This window comes from Heliangelus exortis, chromosome 1 (assembly GCF_036169615.1).
Source record: "Heliangelus exortis chromosome 1, bHelExo1.hap1, whole genome shotgun sequence".
Taxonomy (NCBI): Eukaryota; Metazoa; Chordata; class Aves; order Apodiformes; family Trochilidae; genus Heliangelus; species Heliangelus exortis.
In genome coordinates this window covers 97345530-97363468 of record NC_092422.1, presented here as the reverse complement: position 1 = coordinate 97363468, position 17939 = coordinate 97345530, and the positions used below count along the sequence as shown (strand labels likewise).

General features: G+C 40.3%; 1 long non-coding RNA gene across 1 annotated transcript; it reads right to left on the bottom strand.

Annotated features, from left to right (window-relative positions):
- Window positions 1–13972: 13972 nt before the first annotated feature.
- Window positions 13973–14943, bottom strand: LOC139792836 (uncharacterized). The gene is made up of 2 exons (XR_011724410.1): window positions 14764–14943; window positions 13973–14196 (listed from the first exon to the last, which is right to left on the bottom strand). It is a non-coding gene; the product is annotated as an uncharacterized lncRNA (long non-coding RNA).
- Between the last annotated feature and the right edge of the window lie 2996 nt (window positions 14944–17939).

The window sequence follows — 17939 nt, the reverse complement described above, 5'->3', positions numbered from 1 at the left end:
CTGTCCAAAGTGACAACACCTTGAAAGACTTAAAAAAATGAAAGATTGAAGAAATTAAAGATTAAATAAATTAAAGGCTAAAGAATTTAAGATTAGGATTAAGGAAAGCTAGATGCAAAGAATATATTAAAATATGTAAGAAATAGAAGCTCTCAAAACATCAGATTGTTTTTCATGGCTTTAAGCATGACTGAAAACAAAATTGTACAAGCAGCTAGGCACAAGGATAATTTTTTTCAAGCTTTCTTAACTGACTTGAAATTTCTTCTTCAAACAAAACCTCAGGGCCAGGTTTAAGTGAAAGTCAGCAACACTTACTCAGCTATACGCTTTGAAAATTCAGGCCCCAGGCAATATAGATTCTAGACCTTTCCAGAGAGAGGTATTAGCTCTGCTCTGCTGCAAGGCAGAGGGAAGATCCCCTTCTCCAGGTTGCAAGGAGAAGGCCAGATCCCATTCTCCAGGTCAGGGGTTGTTCTGTCCTGTGTGGATTCACTCTGTGCTGTCAAAGGATATGCCAACTTCCCTGAAGTGCTCTGGGCATAGTGGACTAATGCCTAGTGGACTAATTCTTAGTGACTTTCTGTTATTATGATTTTCACTCTGTGATTAGCAGGGTTTGCAAAGCATAACCTCCCATGAGCCTTGCAATTTTAGGACTTTGTTTTTTAGGACTTTAGTAGAATATCATACCCAGAGAGAAGTTGCTGCCAGCAGCAATGACAGCCACTGAGCCTACCTAATATTAGCTTTGATTTGATGCTGCTTTTATCACTTACTGGCTGCTGCTGCAGAGTGGTTTTCAGTCAGATTTCATGCAGAGACAAGGCTTGTGCATCCATGCTGTCATCACCACCTCTTTAAACCTTTTAAGCTGGAACACAGAAATGTCACAAGTAGAGCTGCATCTAAAAAATCCTGGGTCCCACAGGATTCTTGAGAACTGTTGAGCAGATAGTGCTTTACTGCTTAGTGAAGATCAGCTGTTCTCTTTCTTGTACACCTGTCAGACAGTTGAGTGAGTGCCATGCCTAGTACATATACCATCATATATAATGTATCTTGCACATCCATCAAATAAAACATTGGAATAGGAATATTACAAGAGAGTTACAGAACACTCAAGAACTAAGATGAGCATAGCAGGAGAGTTTAGGCAACACAGGAGGGAGCTAAGTGTCTCAGCTGACATAGGACAAAACGCAGTACAGAGATGGTTTGGGGAAGAAAAGAGACCCTGGGAATGCTGTAGCTTTGGCTGCATGGGACAAGAGAAGGAAACAAGGATGTCACCATTGATGATGTGGTAAACATAGGACAAAAAAATGAAAGAGGGCAGGCTTTGTTCCAGTGTCTGCTGTAGATTCACCATGACACAGCATCAGTGAGGCACTTATGAATACTCAGAAGAAAAATGATAAAGCACCAAAGAACAGGCTGTTACCTCATGTAAAGGAAATCAATAGAGCACTTCACAGGTGAGTGGGAGTGTCCTTGGACACTAGGCATAGGCAGTGCTCACTCCTGTAAATGAAATCTTAATAGATACTTGGATAGTATGAGTTTTATGCAAATGCTCTACTCCACTCTTGATGTTAGTTTTGTTTAACCTGTGAGCTTTACTGTGACAGTCACTGCATAAAGAATTACTGTTCTGCTTAAGGAATTCCAGAGTATAAGGGCAGAGTACAAGTACTGGTGCCCTACAGAGACCTTCTGGTTGGAGCTCTTTTTTTGGCTTCCACCTCATGAGGTGGCTCAGTGCTTCTGTGCACTGGCCGCTAAACACAAGGATAATGTGCCTTTGAAATGAAGCACAGGAGAATGTGGCTCCTTACAGAGACTTCTGAAGAAACACCTCTTATCTGGGTTTTTTTGCAGATGCTGAAGCAGAATGATATATGATGGAGAAACAGAGCTAACTAGTCCATGTTGCTTCTGAGATCTGGAGTAAAAAAGTGACATGACACCCTCCCGTGTAGCCTGTATGAGCTTAAACTGGAGGTCTCTGACACACTGTCATATTCGACTGAGTGGAGTTGCTCTAAGGCATATGCAGGAATTGTCCTTTAGCCTAATAAATAGTACAGCAGAAGAGCCACTGCCTCTTACATAATGAATGCTCTGTAATTATTTGTAAACAGACTTTTAATTGAAGTGCACTGATACAACCATGATACACTATGTGTATAGTTTCTGGCCAAAGCAAACTTGAGATCTTATAGCAGCAGAGGCAAAGAGACCTGGGTTTGGGTGCTCCTGCCAGGAGAGAGGGGACGGTGTGAGGGTGGCAGAGATAGATGCTCCAGTGCTGTGGTTTCTGTTGCTGATGGAGAGAGGGGAGATGCAGGGGATGGTGATTGCTGCTGCAGAGAAGGCCCCTTTACCCCTGCTTCCATTACATGCCCCTTTTTTCCCCTGCAGTGGCAAGAGCCAACCAGGCTTATATAATGTAGCCATTACTCCATTCTTTATGCACTATGGCCATCTACCTGTACCTTAGCAGCTCTCCACTTCTGCCAAGAACCAGCTGTTTTTCATGGATTTTAAAATGATGGGGGTTTAAGATTTATTTAGCAAGGTTTCTGGTTTTAGGAAAGATTACAGAAAAAGAGAAGAAAAGCTAAGAGAAAGTAGGTAAACTCAGCAAGAGACACTGCCTGTTGATCTCTAATACCTGAATCTCTGATCAGCCTCAGCTGTTTATCCTGCACCATATAGACTGTTTCCACTGATTTAGCTGTTCCTCTGATCCTGGGGGAGGGTGAAGCAAACCACAGAGTTCAGAATGTGCTTTGCACTCCTACAGCCATGGCACAGCAGGATCAGGCATGGGCAAATCCAGAAGTTTGCTTAAACACTGTGGTGGTGCTTCTTCTGAAATCCGTGGATGTTGCAGGTTTTATTCTCACATTATTAGCCCCAGAAATGGCTTTCATTTTAGTCCAGCTATTCCCTTACATGAAATGGAAATGCAAAGTAAAACTTTTAGTGTCAAGTGAAGCAGATCCCAAACTGTACAGCAGTTCTCAGGCCCAGGTCAGTGCAGCAAGTCAGTACCTATCATCACTGTACCTTTCAAGCAGTGTTGCTTGGCTTCTTCTGTGATAATGTGCCAATAACTCCCACAAGAGTTCATGAGTTAATATGTGAGTACTAGAGGAGTAAATAAACACCTGAGGGCTTACCGTTTCATACTAGTAGCAGTCTTGTCAGAGGCTGGTCCTTTTAGGCGTCTACTATGTAATCAGTGGTAGCAAAAGCAGCATGAGTGCCTACTATTACTTTTTTGCCCATCATGAACACTGATGCTGATAAAGAGGCACACACGAGGAAGACTGTAGGGAAGGGAGAAGAGGACTTAATTTGCACAGTGGTTTTAATGTGTTTATAAAGTGCTCTGAAACCCTCTGAGATAAAGCACTGCACTCATCAGCCTGCATCACTATAGTGCAGAAAGTTGTAGTTCTTACATATTTCTGTCTAATGAATAAAACACGGGATGTAACCGTGTTTTTTAATATTAATATCACGACTAAAGGCAAAGAAGTTCTAGATAGTTTCTGAGTGATGTTGTTTGGTTTTTTCTTCCCATGGCTGCTGTTGTGTAAGCGAGGCAAAGGTACCGCGACAAGCCTGGGACCTGCTGAGGACACGTCAAAGTTACTGCTCGGGCGCCCACCAGGATCTCCTAGGATTGCAAATCAGACTCTGGGAGACAATTTAGACCCTCAGCTCTGTTGAAATGGTGGATGTGTGGAAATCTAGCTTGCAATTGGGAAAGCCACCAGCGGAGGTCACTGTCTCACAGAGACAGACGCTCCGCTGCAAACCCGGCGCCTGCTGCGGGCATCGGCAGCTCTGGTTGAAATGGGGGCCTGCGGCTCCCATCTAAATGTGTTTCTCCACATTTAATTGCACGCCCGAGTGTCCTAAGGTGTTGTACCAGCACAAGGACTTCTCCTGGCAGAGGTTCTGCCTCATTTTACAGCATGGTGTTTTCTCCCCACTCTGTTTCCCAGTCTGAAGGATGCCTGAAACAAATGAAGACCGATTCCGTATCACCCTCACCAGCGTGAGGTGGAGCTGTGGGTGGGCTGTCTTCTACTGTTTACACTTTTAAAAGTATTTAGGCCATTTAGATCCTACACAAATTAGTGGGAATTCATCACCTCTCTGGGGATTAGTGGGAATTCATCACTGCATGCAGCCAAGGGGTGTGTTTCCAAGCTTATTTATAAAAGTTGCCTTTACCATAGTGTACACTAAGAACAAAAACACAATCTTCCTTTGTATCCTCATGGCATACACACACGTAGACCCCAAAGGAGACAGAGACTGGGAAATAATAAAGTCTGTGCCTTTTTCTTCTATAAAGGATGTTCACTTTTTAATTTTCTTTGGTGACCTCTTGAGCAGGCTTAAATGATGGGAAAGCTGTAGAGCACAGACCTAGCTAATGCAACTGAAATGGCACCCAGTACAGCAGCATAGGAGGACTGGGGTCATGGTTGCTCATTTTTTGACCACTTTTCTTGTCCTGTTCTATAGAGAAACTGGTTAGGCCCAGATTAGGTAGAATAAACCTTCTTAGCAATATGCTTTAAAATCTTGGTTATCACAGACACAAGATCCTTGCACTGCTGTAACGAAAAGGCTCTTCCCACTCTCCTTCTCTATTCCTGAAATTGCCTGAGGATCAGAAATAAGGCAGCTCCCTTTAGGTGGCCAAGATGTGATGTGTCCTTTCCATTACAAATTCTTACACTTATTTCACTACAGTAGTAATATGAGATTTCTAAAGAGTGTTCTCTGTGTCCGGTTCACAGCCAGGGGACCATTAGCAGTGGAGAAAAAACGCATCAATGTTGGGGGAAAAAAAATGAGACTAGGTGGTTAGTTGAAACCTAACAGACAAACTGACATTCATCTCAACAAAAGTGCAGTCAGTTGCCATGGGCAGGGGTGGAAAACAGATTTGGAGGACCCTAGGTGGGAATGAGAGCACAACTCTTTCCCTGAAGGAAAAAATCCAAAGTTATCTCTGACTGCCCTGAAATTGGTGATATGAGAATTCCTTCATCCCTCCCTCTCTAATCAAAAGAACATTTAATAAGTAATGTTTGTGTTAATGGGATTAATTGTCCTGGCCTTCTTGCAGCATGCTGTGAGTGCTACCACTGCAAAATCATAGATAGGAAGTAGCTAGTCCTCATTTTTTTTTTTTTAATTTGGAAAAAAAATAATGGCTGTTCACTTAGTATCGTGCCAGGCAAAAAGACAAACAGATAGGAAGGTTTCTGATTTGTGGCTTTTGATTAGAGGTTACTAAGCAACACTAGCCTGATCTGAGCCCTACATTCCTCCTTGGAAAGCAATGTCTGTTAATACATCAAAAATGAGCTTATGTATACATTCAGCTGACATCAAAGGCATGCCTGGGTGCAAAGAAAATCCTGCTTTGGTTTCCTAACTTACAAAACTTTAAACAATTACATTGCCCATATTTTGTTTGTGCTTATATATGTGGCCTCTGATCACATGTAAAGGAACAAGATGCTCAAAAAAGGTAGGAAGTTCTGAGATTTTCAGGGAGAGGTTAACCCAAATACATACTTAATTGAGCACCTGTTTGGTCAGTGCAGCTATCACCCTGCCCAATATTGGCATGCATTTTGTTTCTGATTCAGAGAAGCAACAACTTAATGTCTCTCCATTTGTTGTTCTTCAGTACCTGTTTGCTCCCATCCCATGCCCCACAGACTCTGCCCTTCTGTGACAGATGCCAGCCTCCCCCCAGCCTCCCCTGTTTGTTCTTCAGATTTATCTGTATGAGTGCCCAGTGAGAGGGCCTCCTAGGACATGTCCTCATATAAATAGTAATGCAAAAATTACTGAGGTGAATTACTCTGAAATAAAGTGAGACTTACGTAGGTATACTCCCTAACACTTTTTCACAAGCAGCAGTCCCTGTCACTAGAATGATGCTGCTCTCAGCCACAGTTGTAAACCTGCCCTGTGGCCTCGGCAAAAAAACTTAATAAGCATTGCAAGATACCTCTCTAGGATTTGGAAGAGCACAAAACAACTTCAGTGCAGACAGTTTTCTAGAGTCGCTCAGGAGGAAACACTTTCCCACAGTTCATTGGGATCACAGGGTAATTCATGTTAATGGAGTGAAAGAGCCATGGGATATATCCCCAGAAATCCCAGCAAGTGCTGACACAGTAACTCATGTAGCACCTTGTGGAGTGGCTGCCCTCTCCAATTACCTAAATTAACTCAGCCAAGACTGCTCTCCTAGAGAAAATCCTCCCTGACCTGATTTGTAAGGCCATTTAAATCACGCCTTAAGACCCACCTTTGCTAATATACCTCAGTAAAATGGATTGCTGGGACTAGAAAAAGAAGGTATACTTTACCTGTTTGTGATACCTTACAAACATTGATGTGTTCATCATGGCAGAAGTGGCTGGTAGTGGCTTCTCTTTCATGTGCCAAGTGTGGGGCTGTTAGGGACTTACTTAAAATACTTTCAACTCAAAAACATTTATAGCCACTTTATAAAATTCTGTTGCCATCAGTGTAACAGCCTTTTGCAATTTAACAAAGAGAAAGCCCATAAGCTAGAAAAGTGCCCCCTCACTGCTAATAAACTTGGATTAAATGCATACGATTTAATTAACTCACTTAATTTCATAAGGTTCCATTCTGGTTTTGCTTCTACCGCTTGCGTGCCAGAGAAACACACTGGCAGTCTCCCAAATAATAAATGAATACAGAATATTCCAAGGTTGGGCTCATGCCACCACCGAAGTAGGAAGAGCCAAGCCTACAGTAGAAATGTCTGCAAACTGCTGGAGGAGAAAAGCAGTGCCAAGGCAAAACCATTTAAACAAAGTCCCAGGCTCACAGGTCCCATTGCAGAGTAGCCCAGCTCTCTGGGTCAAGAGGTGGGAGAAGGGAAGGTAAGTATTCAGCTGACTGGGAGAAGAAATAGCAGGACTGTGCAACAAATCTGTTTTCTTTCTACGTGGAAAATGAGGTTTATTTTCCTCTAATACTGTTCTCAGAAAAGCTGTATTTGTCCATATCTTTTTCTCAATTTATTTGTAAATCAACCTGAAGTATATATCTAACACAGAAAAATAGGTAATGCAAAAATGGGAGCTTGGATAACTTAAGTTTGGTAAAGTCAGAAACAACCAAAACCAAGAATTTAGGGGACACTTGTAAAAAATCTTAAGTAAAGTTACTGTGACTGCTTCTACCCATAAAAGCATTTTATAATTAAATGTACTAAATAGATACTGCATACATATACTATAACTAGGAAGATTACTCTATTGTAATTGCATGAACAGATTTAAATTTTTGCATTTTTCTAGCCCAAAGAAAGTATCGGGTTCATACCCACATTCCGTGATGTCAGCTGAGTAGTTCCAGTCTCATTGCAGTAAATGCAAAGTACAGTCTTGTGTTAAAAGCTATGCCAAATTGTCTCACTTCAGATTTATCACGGACTAAAAGCATTCATATGGACTGTTATCATGGCTCACTTGGTCCACAGTAACTTGTTAAACCATGATAATTCAGTTATGAATTTCCTCTTAATGGGAAACGTTTCAGGGTACTGTTATAACAGTGCTGTAGCCATGGATAGGACTTGCATTAACACAAGACCTAAAAAATAGCACCCTCATCTAGACTAAGTCTGCAAGCCTACATTAAACAGTACTAAATAGCAGGCAGATCAATGAGGACACTAAAGAGAATCAGTACTGGTTAGGATACTGCTGGTGATCAGCAGTGTTCCTTGATGCCGATGTGAATCTCCCATTTTTATCCAGAGAAAGATGAATTTTGGTTGAGGAAAGTGCCCTCACTTGGGGATGCATTTCAGCACATACTTTGATTCACTAAAAGCACTAGGATTCAAATATGAGCTTAAAACAAAACATATGCCTGTATGTTTTCCTGAATTGGGACATTGATTTAGAGGCTGACAACTGTGCAGGTTAACTTCTTTTGAAAGCTATTAAGGTAGTATTAAAGAAGATAATAAAACTCAAACTTCAACAACTGAGGAAGTATTTGGGTCATCATGTTTCAAGCTGGAAGTGATAGCACAAAGATCTATCCAATGACAATTCAATTATAGGAATTAAGCCCAAAGTATTTTTTTAAAGTAATGGTATGGTTTGTTTACTGTTTGTGGTGTTTGTTGTACTTTGGCAGAACTGGCTAAGTCTGATAAGCTGTTTAATTTTGGATTGGAGGAGCTGATGGAAATGGAGATCTGCCAGCACTCAGAGAAGCTTACTTTCCTTACTGAACCTCACACTTAAAATATCCTGACTACTCTTGGCTGTGTAAGGAAATAGACATGGGGAAATGCATCATCATCTCTTGAGTCTGCTTATGCTTTTTGATAGAGCTACAAAATACTAGGATGTGTTCACATGTAGGGTGAGCGCTTATAGTCAATTACACTCAATTTATTAGATGAAGTATACAGAGGAATGGGATAATAGCATCGTCATATGGCAGTGGAGTTTCACCATCTGTTATCTGCCTTTAGCAATGGACCAGTTCTCACTGTGGACAACAAAAAGGAGTAGTGAAAAAACAAATAGGACATATGCTTTTAGTTTCCCAGCTGGGGATTTAATTCAGAATTTTCATTCCATTTTGTACTCAAACTGAGTTATTTTCCAATATTTTACAGCTGAAAAGATTTGCTAGCGGGGCCTTATTAATTGCATTTAATAATCTTCTGTAAGAAGCCTGCTCACAATGTGCCAAAAGCTTTTCAGCCCACAATTGAAGGGTATAGATCCTGATAATGCAATTGACAGCAGCAGAACTGAGTGGAGTTCATTTTGCTTTGCCACTATTCATGGTTAAACACTGAGATATATATTTTATTTAAAAAATATGTCTGTGCATAAATACTAAATCCCTGAAACAGAGCGGAGGAGAAGATAAGTGGCATAAGACTCTCATGCAGATGAAGTTAGGCATCTAAATCCAAAACTGAGGTACTTCACCCCTGTATTCAGAAATCTCCTTCCACTATTGGATGACTGGGGAGAGTGCTGCCACCCTGGGTTAAGTGTGGGTCCTCAGGAATGGAAATGCTACTTCTCTTCAACCACAGCTCCTCAAAAAGGGTAAAAGTTATCCTAATGTCAAACCCACCACAAAGCCTCATCTGCTTTCAGGAACCAGTGGAGAAAGAACTCCTTGTACTTCCCCAGTGACCATCTGCCATTATGCTTTACTTCCACATTATGCAACCAGTACCCTAGGACTTTCCACAAATTTTAATAAGAGCAACAGCTTTCTTGCTAAACTTGTTTTTCACTTCTTTAAGACAAATCTTAGCCTGAGGGTTATCAACTGTTTTTGATATGGCTTCTCTTTTGCTGAGCAGCTGCAAAAGAACCTTCCCCTAAGAGAGAAGGGGAAGGGAAAGGACCACTCTGAGGCAGCTCCTAGGGTGTACTTCTGGAAGGCTGAAGGCAGGCTGAAATCTATGTCATTATCAACAATGGCACCAAAACCTGTGGTGCTTTCTCCTTAACCCTGCTTGCTGAGTGCCAAGCTGCAAATTTGCACCTCTATGTCCTCAGTGCCTCCTCCTTCTCCTCCTCCTCCTGCCTGGAGACACAGGCTGGGCAGCAGGGAGGGCTGACTCAGCAGCAGTCAGAGCCAAACGCTCTGGAGGGTGCAGCTGGGAATCCACTTACAGAAAGGAAGGTATATAGACCATCAACACCATGGACTGTACCTTCTGTAAATTGCTTTCCAAGAGAAAAAGAGAAGGTTATGTATCCTTAATGAATGGCAGCAATAAGGAAAGCTATATTCATTTCTTCGTTAGTCATATGTGCACATAAACGTTGAAAACATAAATTATTTTGGCTTTTTTTTGGTTGGTTGGTTTTTTGTTTTGTTTTTTTTTGTTGTTGTTGTTGTTGTTGGCTTTTTTTAACAGTGTAAATGAATTTTTTTTTCTCAAATCTCAGGCCTTTCTGCCTCTGTGTTGCCAGCAGCGAAGCTGTATTTATCTACAGAAACAGAGTAATTTTGTGAGAGCTTGTGAAACCTGTGGAATAGCAAAACAAATACAGCATGGGTGGTGTGCTAGCTGATGTTGCATCTGCTTTGGGACACTGACTTCCTAAGGTCAGTTGATATCCCGCATTCCTGACAGAATGGAGTGGGGAGGTTTTTGCAAAACAGACCTTCACATTTCATCAGCAAACAAATTAGTTTCTGGAAACTTTATGCCACTAATTTTGTATTGGGACTGCATTTTGCCATCTCATTTTCTACTGTCATTATTCTAAGAGCATATAAACTAGATTCTAAAACTCAATCTACCTACTGATTTGCTCTCCAGTTCCTGTTTCCAATCTCCATTAGAAACTGCACAAACTCTAAAACTTAACATTAACAGCTGAAGTAACACCAACTTTATCCTTTAAAACTCTATTCTTGTAATAATGAAAAATAAACACTATTTTAATCAACAAAAGAGATTAATTCATTCAGAAAAAAAAGGATTTGAGTTTAAGAATTTTGTAAATGTATTTGATAAACTGAATTATACTACAAGATTTTGCATTTCCTGTGCTTTTGTTTTGATAATGTCAAGTCCAATCTGTAAGCAAAGATAAATTATTTCCTTCAAAGTAATCAGAAGAGAATGATATGCCTAGTAATATAACCTCCTGTAAGTATGTGTGCAAAAGCTGAAAAATTATAGTATTTCATATGCATTTGTACTTTTTTTCCTTCATTTTTTTGTGGTTTTGATCAATTTATTGTAGTGTCATTTAAGAATGAAGATTTGTTTGCTGTTATATCAATGCCATGGAATGTTCTCAAATTGCCAAAACCATAATTCCCTCCACTGGACATCACCAACATGAATACTGTAACAGTTTGGTGGATTTGGTATCTTTTTACCATAAAAGGGGATCTAGGTTCATGGACTTACTGACTGAACTTTCCCATTCTTGGCTATTTTTTCTTCAGAAACAAGCCTTTTGTGATCATATTTCAAATTTGTGTGTATCTTTACCTATGGGTCTTCCTTGTTCCTCAGAAGCATAGGCCATGCTGGCCAGTTTAATTTCAGAGGTGCATGCAGAGGTCTTAAAAATCATTCATGTGCTTCAAGTGTCTTTACAACATATAGAGACTCCAGTTATTAACTTCTGAAGCTGCTGTGTAAGCTCATACCTTGCAATACACTAGAATGTATGTGGGAAAGCTGAAAGGAAGTGGAGATAAAGAGCAGGAACCTCCAGCATTAGGAAAAGCACCAAAGTTGGTCATACATATGACAAATATGTAGGAAATCAAGTTTCCCTGGTCCTGTTGCATATTGAGTGTCCTATAGGTGTACTTGCTACTCTTTTTATTTCCAGTAGCACTGTCTAGAAACCAGTGCCTACCAACCAGGATTGATACCGGAGTACCTGGTCTGCCTCTGTTTGGTTGCTGTTTTGGTGGCTATTGCCAGTGATCATCACATTTCTAGGGTCTAACTCAGCTATGGCACTTCCTTTCTTTGTGATTCTCTCCCAGATTTCTCTAAGTGACACTTTGATCTTGCACAAAGCTAAGTAGAAAAAATATTTATTAGTGGATGTAGTGGAAATTCATTGGAATAACCTAGCTGATAATAGCTGGAGTTCGTGTCCTTGAACTTGCTCTGATTGTGGACTCAGATCAACAGAAGCTACTGCATGAGTTTATAGGCTATTTAATCAATATGCTGCTGGAGGGGAATCTTCCACATCATTTATAAATAATGGTGAGAGATGTGCTCTGAGCAGCAGTGGTGTACATGCAAAGTGCCTCCATCGACTTCTGCAGTGTTATGCATTTTGCTGCATGATTAATTTAACTCGCTTCCCCTCATGAACTGCCCATGCTGAGAATTACTGCATAAACCAGAGACTTCGCTGTTGCAAAGGGGTGCCAACCACAATCAGCCCTTCTAAAGAATCAATGGACTAAAACAGATCTAAACGTTAATTGGGAAACAAACGATGAAAATCAGGAGGACATGGATACTAATGCCAGACTGCTTCTGAACCATAGGCATGCATAGCAGACTGTCTAGGAATGTATGCTCTCTGCTAAAACACTGTTTATTTGCACTCCAGGTGTTTCACAATGCATCAGGTTTCAAATCCATCACAGGTCTCTTTCCTTATGGCTTTGTAGCTGGGTGTTCAGCTACATCAAGCCCTGTACTCCACACACATCTGAATTTCTGATCCTGAATTTTATTATTACAGCACATTATGGCCTAGAGCTGAACTCTCCTGAAAAGTCATTGTGGAGCTGATGCAAGAAATGAAACCTGTGGAAAGCACGGGTGTGGACACATACACTGCAATATTACTTTGGAAGTCAACAAAATGAGGAAGCATGAGTGATCATTCATTACTCAGATGTTGTGGTGAATGGAGTAAAAGTATATTTTAATAAATGAGTGATGGAGTTATTTAGCTGAAAGTTTTAAAAGAAGTTAAGTCTCATGGAACAGTTTCCCCAAGCAGGAGGGTTTTCTAGTTGTGTCCATTTTTTTTCCCCGAGTCCCATCAGCACCCTCAGCTATTGTCCAGATTTGCTAATCTCCTGATACCCAACCACTGCATGAATTACTGAATTGCTTTGTCTAATAAAGATTTCTTATTAATTGGAAACTGATTGACAAAACTGTTAAAAAAATGTTAAGAGTTCCAGCAAATTGTCTCATACAATCTTTTTGTGCTGATGACTATATTGAATAAACAAAACTAAAAGTTGTCCACTTGAAGTTCTACTGTCAACTCAGTGAGATGCACTCTCCTTGGCACTGGAAGTTCAGTTGTAAGTTATTCCCACTTTTCTGACATGGTGCAGAGGCTACACTGGGCATGTCTATATGGCAGTCAGTAAGTTCATACATTTTCCTAATAGAGGCTAAACTGTCAGCCTTCTGGTGAGTGGGAATTATCCAGATACTGTAACTCCTATACATGAGCTTTTGAACCAAGATTATTTTAATTGGTGTGCAGCCAACCAGTCTTTTCAGCAATCTCTGCCCAAACACTGGCACTCATTACCTCACAGCAAGTCCTTTTGTAACTGGAGATATTTGGACAGAATAGAGAGCAAGGTTCCGTGTTGGTCTAGTGACCAAATAAACCACAACAAATGATGAGCTGTGAAACACCACCAGCAGCACTCTTTCCTCAGGCTTTTTCTTCCAACATTAAAAGACTTCTTTTGCAGCATGAAGAAAACAAGCCTGAGAGATGAGGAGTCATCTCATCACCTAGTCCCTTTGTAGTGCTGCTTCAACATGTAGAACCTGTAGGCTGTGAGGTCTCCATGTGTTAAACAGCTCTGCAGGTCGGCTCTAGAAGAACCCAAAGACTGCTTTGCCTAGGCAATGACTGGAGGCTTCAGGAGTTTCCAGCTGCAGAAGGAGGTGCCTACCTCTGGAATCTCTACGTGCAAAACATGTCTGGGGCCAGCCCAGGTGCCCATGGGTCAGAGACCTCACACCAGGAGGCCAGGCAGTGCAGGCAATTGCAAAGAGGTTCCATAAACACCAGAATTCAATGGGATCTCTAGCACCTATAGCCCAGAGAAGTTACATGCAGGAGTCCAGAGGAGTAGCCAGTCCTAACTCTTGCATACAGAATTGACAGAGAGCAGGTGGGCAGTGCCCCTTCTCACACTGCAGCTTCTTACCTGTGTTCCTGCTGTACTTTTCCAGACCCTATGCCTTAAACAGGCACTTAGCTTGCCTCACACTAGTGTTTGGACATAATGTTTTCTTCTCCTCTCAACATTTTTTTCTGATTCTTACCCACAAGGTGTAAGATGCCACATTTTCCTCTAATCTGAAGACTGGTTTTCCAGTACTTACAAATATACCTCACAAAGAGATTAAATATTCCTTGCTTAATAAAACATTTATGCAGAACTACTTGAACACTCTTAATAGTCAACACTAAGGACGTTGTAAATGTTCACCTTCCTCTTGATAAGCTTTATGTTCTCTCATCTCTTCATTGCAATTAGTGTCTTGGGCTGGCAGGGTTCTGAGCACCTGTAGCTCAGAACTTCACTTGGCTGTTTCCTCTATGGCACTGACTCATAAAGGTTGTCTGGGAAAGTCTGTAAACATGAGAAATCTCCATTAGAAGTAAGGCTCATATTATCAGTCATACAAATCAAGGAAGTTCTTGCTGGGTTAGGATGAATAACAAAGGACATGGAGGTATATTTAGAAAGCAAATGTGTACGTATGATGAGTTACATACATTTCACAAGCAGCAGAACTGAGAAGTTCGTGAAAGAACCAGTTCTCATAAGACTCCACCCAGACAAAGACAGCAAATAAGCAGCAATAGATGATGAAACAGTTAAATGAAATCAAGGCATACACACCCAGCCCAGGTTACTTTCAGCATTTATATTGTAATATATAACCTAAATTGTTAAATGGGTTTGTAGCACTGTGAAATTTATAACTAGCAAACTAGAGTGGTTTTTTTTGGTTTTTTTGTTGTTGTTGTTTGTTTTTTTTTTTTTTTTTTTTTTTGGTTTTTTTTTTTTTTTTGAGACAGGAGTATTTCCAGTGCTGCAGTTTACTAGACCATAGGAGACAGAGGCCCATTTATGCAATATATTTAAGCTCTCCAGAGAAACATCCTATACAGTAGGAATTAAGTGGAAACTTACTGGGTTTTTTTAAATTCCTTACAGCACGTCCTCCTCTGTCTCTTTCCTTTTTTGTTTTCTTCCTATACATTTTGCTTGCCAATCAATCTCTACTTCTCTACATTTTGCTGCTTTTCTGCTCTTCCCTTCTCACATTCTGAATAGTACCTGTAAAAAGAAAGGGAAGGGGGGCATGGGGGGTGTGAATGGGGAGGGCGGGGAAGGAACAAATCAACCAAACCCTATCACTGTTCCTGTTATCTGGTGCTAATGATGCTGTAAAGAGCAAATGCCTCGAGTTCCTGTTATTGCAAACAGCCCTGCTGCTGCCAGACAGCTGCTTGGAAGAGGCTGATAGGAGCAGCCCCTCTTCTGCTGCTTATTATAGCAGAACCCGCAAGAAAGGGCACCTGAGTGGTAAAGCTGCTACCAATGGCAGCCGGGGGCCAAAAATGTGGAGGCAAACCTTGAGAGACAGCCTGCAAACACGGTTATCATGGTTAATACATGGTAAATAATGCATGGCAGGTACTCACATGTTTCCCTTGACAGCAGACGCAGGCTCCATTTGTTAACCCTCAAGTCTCACAGCTGACCTCCTTTCTCGTAAGTATCCCAAAGAAACAGATAGCTGGATGCATGAAAATTAGATGCTGGGTTGCCACTGCTGCCATTACCTTGGTCCGTTTCACTGTGACAAGTGTTGGGGTTAATACTCAATATTTTTTTAACAGATTATTTTTAATTTTAGTCTGTGTAGATTTAGAACAAGCACAGACAGCAGAGACTACCATTTTCTTTAAAATAAACTAGTTCGTTAATTAATTGCTGAGGCGGGAATATCATTGTCCTCCCCGATGGGAAATGAAAATTCCCAGAAAGCCTCATATCTCATTATCAGGCAACGAGTAGCATTGTTATTCTATGGATTGCATCTTTTCAATGGCTGAATTGCCAGCCCGAGGCTGTGTCTGGGTGTGCTGGGGCAGGGAGGGAGCGAGGGGGATAGGATTTGCCTGAACTGCTTTGGTTTCAGGCTGTGCCATTTGTTTTCCTAGAAGATGATAGCGTTTTGGCAGGCTGTTGAAGTTGGCTTTTTTTTTTTTTTTTTTTTTTTTTTTTTTTTTTTTTTGTCTGGTCAGCTTTATCTCTGGCTCTTAGAGGCCCGTATAGCGAGCTCAGCTCTCAGCGAGCTGGTTTTGTTTATGTGCAAACAAAAGTCTGAGGAAAATCTGAGAAACTGCTTAGTAACTTCACATGGTCAACATGCTGTTCCACTGATACCTCGTGAATATTTTATTTTCACTCTGTTCTTTTTCCCCACCGAGCTGTTAGTTATTAGCCTTTTCGGCTATTTTTGTTGTTGTGAGGTTTGTTCTGGTTTTGTTGTTCTATTTTGTTTGGGGTTTATTTTTTTTTCCAGGGGGAGGATTGTTGGGGGTTTTTTATGGTTGGTGGTTTTTTTTTTTTGTTGTTTTGTTTTTTCTTTTTTTTTCTTTTTTTTTTTTTGGTATTTTTTTTCCTGAACCGTGCACAATGAAATGTGACTCGGAGTTCATTTTGCTAATCGTCCCTCCTTTGACCAAAAAGTACTTTACGGAGGCTACATCCAGCTTGGTGGTATCAGATTTCAGCGTGAAAGTGCTACATTCCTGACTGCCCTGCATTCTCTTTGTGTTTGATTTGGCCGGGTAAAATAAATGGAATACTTAGAAAGACTAATCCCATTCAGGAAAAGAGAAACAAAACGGAAAAAAAAAACCAAAACCCAAACTAATTTTGCCCCATGCTTTTTTTTTTTCCCCTGCTTTAACTTTAGGTTTGATTGTAGTTCTTGACTTTTGGTTTTAGATGGAGAAAGCACTTCTAGAGAAGTCTTAAACTCACAAAAACTTCTTTTATTATTATTAGAAAAAGTTACAGCTCTAACTTTCCCTTCTTGCTGCAGTTCATGACAGAACAGGCTCGTGCTGGCAATTAAGTAATTTCAGAAACTTAAAAGCACTCCAGATTTTTCAATATAGTTATTTATTTTCTTTTATAGTATATATAGCTAAGGCCTGCATTTTTGCATGTATCTGTTACTTTAAATGTTCCTTTTCCCCTGCCTTTGGTCTTTTCTGGAAGGTAATTTTTTAATGTAGGCAATTGAGGGGGAGGAAGAGCATTTGCATCTCTGTAACTTTTTATGTGGATGTAGTTACAAAACAGTAAAAGTACAAAATGGGTACCACCATAAAATGACAAAAACTTGAGTAACACTTAGAAGTAAATGGGCTTTAATATTTGCTATGAACTCGTAACATATATGAGAATATCTGAACGGCCTGCTTTATAGACAGTTAATTCCTGAGGTAAGGAAACAGGCATACCTAAAAAAAAATCCTTTTTGCCCATGTTAATGATGACAGTGACAATAAAAAATAATTTGAGCATCCCTTTGTTTTGAAAGTTACATTTACAAACTCAGTAGCACCACAGTTTGATTCATACATCAGAGAATAGCTTTGTTTTATTTTGTGTGCAATGGAATATTTGTGTGAGCTGTTTGTTTTCTTGGGAGGCTGGGCTTCTTTTACATTTTTAAAGGCTGTATATATATTTATTTTTTATTATCTTTTTGAACAGTATCTTTTCTCTCTGCTTTTTCTGTGAAAAGCAGCTCTTCAAGTGAATTATTCTTACTATTACAATATTAAAAAAAAAAAAAAAAAGTTTTGCATTTCTAAGCATCCCTCCTGGTCTTTAAAGACTGAAGCTGGCATCTGTGTTGGCTCGAATTCAAATGGTCCCTCCAGGCTCCTTAACTGAAAGAGTTATTTTATTCATTTGTTTTTTTCTTATTTCTTCCCTTAGGGTAACAACAAACCTAGCTCTTGTATTTGTTTATTTGCCTGACTTTGTTATAAGATTACGTCTTTACCAGCCCTTATGAATTTATCAGTGCTTGAAATGCACTTAAATTGTTGAAGTTGATCCAGTTTGCCTTTACCACCCTATTTTACCTGCAGCGCTTTTTGCTATGATTGTTCCCAGTGTATCCCTCATAATGAGCTCTCTGAATGTAGAAATGGACCCAGCTAGCTGAGCAGAGGATGTAGGGAAGTGTCAAATATTATTTGTCTAGCTTTATTTGCTCCTATTAATACATCCCTCATTTGTATTGCCTGCGGTCAATATTTTCAAATATAGGAGAT